Source organism: Heterodontus francisci, chromosome 3, assembly GCF_036365525.1.
Source record: "Heterodontus francisci isolate sHetFra1 chromosome 3, sHetFra1.hap1, whole genome shotgun sequence".
NCBI classification, from domain to species: Eukaryota; Metazoa; Chordata; class Chondrichthyes; order Heterodontiformes; family Heterodontidae; genus Heterodontus; species Heterodontus francisci.
In genome coordinates this window covers 208,239,108-208,245,107 of record NC_090373.1, presented here as the reverse complement: position 1 = coordinate 208,245,107, position 6,000 = coordinate 208,239,108, and the positions used below count along the sequence as shown (strand labels likewise).

Genomic DNA, 6,000 nt, shown 5'->3' with positions numbered 1-6,000 from the left:
TGTGTTCTGTTCTCCAGGCCCTGTTTGTGTTCTGTTCTCCAGGCTTTGATTGTTTTCTGTTCTCTCGGCCTTGTTTGTGTTCTGTTCTCCAGGCCCTGTTTGTGTTCTGTTCTCCAGGCCCTGTTTGTGTTCTGTTCTCCAGGCTTTGATTGTGTTCTGTTCTCTCGGCCCTGTTTGTGTTCTGTTCTCCAGGCCCTGTTTGTGTTCTGTTCTCCAGGCCCTGTTTGTGTTCTGTTCTCCAGGCTTTGATTGTGTTCTGTTCTCTCGGCCCTGTTTGTGTTCTGTTCTCCAGGCTTTGTTTGTGTTCTGTTCTCTCGGCCCCGTTTGTGTTCTGTTCTCCAGGCTTTGATTGTGTTCTGTTCTCCAGGCCCTGTTTGTGTTCTGTTCTCCAGGCCCTGTTTGTGTTCTGTTCTCCAGGCTTTGTTTGTGTTCTGTTCTCTCGGCCCCGTTTGTGTTCTGTTCTCCAGGCTTTGATTGTGTTCTGTTCTCCAGGCCCTGTTTGTGTTCTGTTCTCCAGGCTTTGATTGTTTTCTGTTCTCTCGGCCTTGTTTGTGTTCTGTTCTCCAGGCCCTGTTTGTGTTCTGTTCTCCAGGCCCTGTTTGTGTTCTGTTCTCCAGGCTTTGATTGTGTTCTGTTCTCTCGGCCCTGTTTGTGTTCTGTTCTCCAGGCCCTGTTTGTGTTCTGTTCTCCAGGCCCTGTTTGTGTTCTGTTCTCCAGGCTTTGATTGTGTTCTGTTCTCCAGGCCCTGTTTGTGTTCTGTTCTCCAGGCCCTGTTTGTGTTCTGTTCTCCAGGCCCTGTTTGTGTTCTGTTCTCCAGGCCCTGTTTGTGTTCTGTTCTCCAGGCCCTGTTTGTGTTCTGTTCTCCAGGCTTTGATTGTGTTCTGTTCTCCAGGCTTTGATTGTGTTCTGTTCTCCAGGCTTTGATTGTGTTCTGTTCTCCAGGCCCTGTTTGTGTTCTGTTCTCCAGGCCCTGTTTGTGTTCTGTTCTCCAGGCCCTGTTTGTGTTCTGTTCTCCAGGCTTTGATTGTGTTCTGTTCTCTCGGCCCTGTTTGTGTTCTGTTCTCCAGGCCCTGTTTGTGTTCTGTTCTCTCGGCCCTGTTTGTGTTCTCCGTGCTGTTGGGGGCGCTGTTGTACTTTTTCTCCATTCTTTGAGGCAGGACGACCAATCCCAGGGTTCATTGATGAGGTCATTGTTGTGTCGAGAACAGACAGGATTTGGTTACAGACTCAGAGGCTGTGGTTCGTGTCTTATGCTGGTTTCTGTCTTGCATTTCCAATTTAAACCAGTGAAAGGGCAAAGTAAGTGTATTGTGGAAGTTTTAATTCTGCTGGTAAACTTTCAAGATGGACAGTTGTGGTCAGAATATGCAGCAAATACACGGGCTTCTAGGCAAACGCTGCTAATCTGTGGACTTTGTAATCTGTGGCTGGGGATAGTTGGATTCTGCTGACCAGTTCATCGGCAGTTCAGGGTTCTGTGCAAATTCTTTTCACTGTGTTTCATCCCAGTTTGTAGTTTTGGAATCCACACCTAGACTTAAGAACATCAGAAATTGCGAACAACCTAAGAGACATGCCTGAGGCCTAATGCCATCATTTTCGGCACTGAAAAGTGTCCAGTCTACCTCAGTTACCCTGGAAGGGTAATGTCTCCCAAAGGTTTGAGCAATAGGTGAAGCTAGCTGTTTCACACTGCTACTCTGCAGTAGCAATACGTGTGGTGTTCGTCACTAACAGGATGCCACTGACAAACCAAAAAGACGTTCTGCCTATCACACAAATGAGTAATGTGATATATGAATTTCAATGCCGGTGTGATGCTAGTCATATAGGCCATACGTCGCAAAGACTGTCGGATCCTATCAAACAACATGTCCCTTCTGTTGTTCGCAATGGGCAAGGTACAGGTCGTACCCAACCTGCCCACGCTTGTAAAACTCAAAACACAGAGTCCAGCATTAGATGTGATTCCGTGATTAGACAACATTTGCTAAATAATCCTCAGTGTGCTCAGAATTACACTGACAACCAATTTATGATTGTCAGTCGGGCTCGCAGTGTGGTGCATTTGCACGTACTGGAAGCTACGCATATTAATACACACGGCCCTGTTCTTTGCAGACAGAAAGAACATGTACAAACATTGCACTTGTTTCAGTGAAACAAAATAAGTGACAGCTATTCATTGGTTCATTCCTCAGGGCAATGCCTTGACCAATCAGAGTCAAGCTGCCTGGTTTAAATTTCAAACAAAGCTTGGCAGTTAACTGTCAGTCGCCATAAACTGGTGCATTCTCCATGGCAACGCTGCTACCAATCAGTGTTCACTTGCCAACCGATTAGCACTCTCTTCTCATACAGAATAAAGTAGTTGTTTTCTCTTACATTGGTATTCTTGCAGATTGTCCTGATGAGTGCAAGACGAAAAGCTTCGACAACGTGTCTCTACTTTCAGCAATACCCAAATTCATTGAACTTATGAACTCGGCAACTCATGCAGTTGAGTTCAGTTTTAACGACACCATGTATGCCCAAATAGATGGTATTGCCATGGGAGCCCCTCTGGGCCCAGCTCTCGCAAACATCTTTGTTGGGTTCCATGAGAAATGTGTCTTTGATGGAATGACACCTAACCTCCTCCTTCTTGCATATTTCCAATATGTAGATGATATGTTTGCTATATTTGAATCTGCAGCTGTATGCAATAATCATAGAATCATAGAAGATTTAAGGCACAGAAAGAGGCCACTTGGCCCATCATGTCTGTGCCGGCTAAAAAACAATCCACCCATTCTAATCCCACCTTCCAGCATTTGATCCGTAGCCCTGCAGATTACAGCACTTGAGGTGCATATTCAGACACCTTTTGAATGAGTTGAGGGTCTCTGCCTCAACTACCCTTTCAGGCAGTGAGTTCCAGACTCCCACCACCCTCTGGGTTAAAATTGTTTTCCTCATCTCCCCTCTAATTTTTCTACCAATCATTTTAAATCTATGCCCCCTCATCACTGATCTCTCTGTTAAGGTAAATAGACCCTTCACCTCCACTCTATCCAGGCCCCTTAAAATTTTGTGCATTTCAATCAGATCTCCCCTCAGCCTTCTCTGTTCCAAGGAGAACATCCCCAGCCTATCCAATCTTTCCTCATAGCTGCATTTTTCCAATCCTGGCAACATCCTCGTAAATCTCCTCTGTACCCTCGCTAGTGCAATTACATCCTTTCTGTAATGAAGTGACCAGGACTACACACAATACTCAAGTTGTGGCCTAACCAATGATTTATACAGTTCCAGCATAACATCCCTGCTCTTATATTCTATACCTCGGCTAAGAAAGGATTCCATATGCCTTCTTAACCACCTTATCAACCTGTCCTGCTACCTTCAGGGATCTGTGGACATTCACTCCAAGGTCCCTCACTTCCTCTACACTTCTCAGTATTTTTCCATTAATCGTGTATTTCTTTGCCTTGTTTTACCTCCCCAAATGTATCATCTCACACTTCTCCAGGTTGAATTCCATTTGCCACTTTTCTGCCCATCTGACCAGACCATCAATATCTTCCTACAGCTATCCTCCTCATTATCTACCACACTTTGTGTCATCTGCAAATTTCTTGATCATGCCCCCTAGATTTACGTCCAAATCATTAATATGTACCACAAAAAGCAGGGAACCCAGTACTGAGCCGCGCGAAATGTCACTGGAAACAGCCCTTCAGTCGTAAAATCACCCGTCAACAATTACCCTTTGTTTCCTGCTACTGAGCCAATTTTGTGTCCACCTTGCTGTATTTCCCTGGATCCCACGGGATTTTTTTTTAACCAGTCTGTCATGTGGGACCTTGCCAAAAACATTGCTAAAATCCATGTAGACCACATCAACTGCACTACCCTCATCTATCTTCCTTGTTACTTCTTCAAAAAATTCAATCAAGTTGGTCAAACAAGATCTTCCCTTAACAAATCCATGCTGACTATCCTTGATTAACCTGTGCCTTTCTAAGTGACAGTTTATCCTGTCTCTCAGAATAGATTCCAATAATTTGCCCACTACTGAGGTTAGACTGACTGGCTTCTAATTATTCAGTCTATCCTTCGCTCCCTTTTTAAACAGAGGTACAATATTAGCAGTTCTCCAATCTTCCACATCCGATACATAGAAACATAGAAAGTAGGAGCAGGAGTAGGCCATTCTGCCCTTCAGGCCTGCTCCACCATTCATTATGATCATGGCTGATCAGTGACCTGTTCCCACTTTTTCCCCATACCTTTTGATCCATTTAGACCCAAGAGCTATATCTAACTCCTTCTTGAAAACATACAATGTTTTGGCCTCAACTGCTTTCTGTGGTAGAGAATTCCACAGGTTCACCACTCTCTGGGTGAAAAAATTTCTCCTCATCTCAGTCCTGAAAGGTTTACCCTGTGTCCTTAGACTATGATCCCTGGTTCTGGACTCCCCCATCATTGGGAACATCCTTCCTGCATCTACCCTGTCAAGTCCTGTTAGAATTTTATAGGATTCTATGAGATTCTCCCCTCACTCTTCTGAACTCCAGCAAATATAATCCTAACTGACTCAATCTCTCCTCATACGTCAGTCCCACCATCCCAGGACTGAGTCTGGTAAACCTTCGCTGCACTGCCTCTATAACAAGAACATCCTTCCTCAGATAAGGAGACCAAAACGGCACACAGTATCCCAGGTGTGGCCTCACCAAGGCCCTGTATAATTGCAGCAAGACATCCCTGCTCCTGTACTCGAATCCTATCGCTATGAAGGCCAACATACCATTTGCCTTTTTCACTGCCTGTTGCACCTGCATGCTTACCTTCAGTGACTGGTGTATGAGAACACCCAGGTCTTGCTGCCTATTCCCCTCTCTCAGTTTATAGCCGTTCAGATAATCTGCCTTCCTGTTTTTGCCACCACAGTGGATAACCTCACATTTATCCACATTATACTGCATCTGCCATGCATTAGCCCACTCACTCAACTTGTCCAAATCACCCTGAAGCCTCTCTGCATCCTCCTCACAACTCACCCTCCCACCCAGTTTTGTGACATCTGCAAATTTGGAGATATCACATTTAATTCCCTCATCTAAATCATTAATATATATTGTGAATAGCTGGGGTCCTAGCACTGATCCCTGTGGTCCCCCACTAGTCACTAGTCATTCGGAAAAAGACCCATTTATCCCTACTCTTTGTTTCCTGTCTGCCAACCAATTTTCTGTCCATCACAATACACTACCCCCAATCCCATGCGCTTTAATTTTACACGCTAATCTCTTATGTGGGACTTTTGTTGTGCCTAATACGCACTTACTCTTAAAGAATCCGCGGAATCCGATTGGTGAAAGGTAGATCGATATTTTATTCACACAATAAATCAGCAAATACAAGCTCTCACTACTTGTACAGTATCAAAACTCATCAAAGTACAAGCTCTCACTCTTTCTTTTGGGCCTCCTTATCTCGAGAGACAATGGGTAAGCGCCTGGAGGTGGTCAGTGGTTTGTGGAGCAGCGCCTGGAGTGGCTATAAAGGCCAATTCTGGAGTGACAGGCTCTTCCACAGGTGCTGCAGAGAAATTTGTTTGTCGGGGCTGTTACACAGTTGGCTCTCCCCTTGCGCCTCTGTCTTTTTTCCTGCCAACTACTAAGTCTCTTCGACTCGCCACAATTTAGCCCTGTCTTTATGGCTGCCCGCCAGCTCTGGCGAACGCTGGCAACTGACTCCCACGACTTGTGATCAATGTCACACGATTTCATGTCGCGTTTGCAGACGTCTTTATAGCGGAGACATGGACGGCCGGTGGGTCTGATAACAGTGGCGAGCTCGCTGTACAATGTGTCTTTGGGGATCCTGCCATCTTCCATGCGGCTCACATGGCCAAGCCATCTCAAGCGCCGCTGACTCAGTAGTGTGTATAAGCTGGGGGTGTTGGCCGCTTCAAGGACTTCTGTGTTGGAGATATAGTCCTGCCACCTG

The 6,000-nt window shown here is 45.5% G+C and overlaps 1 protein-coding gene across 1 annotated transcript in view; it reads left to right on the top strand.

Annotated features, from left to right (window-relative positions):
• Positions 1-1,169: 1,169 nt before the first annotated feature.
• LOC137366351 (epoxide hydrolase 1-like) overlaps positions 1,170-6,000 on the top strand; it is a 112,466-nt gene continuing 107,635 nt past the window's right edge. The window contains exon 1 of the mRNA XM_068028249.1: positions 1,170-1,299. The gene's annotated coding sequence lies outside the window, so the exon portion shown is untranslated. The remainder of the gene's footprint in view (positions 1,300-6,000) is intronic.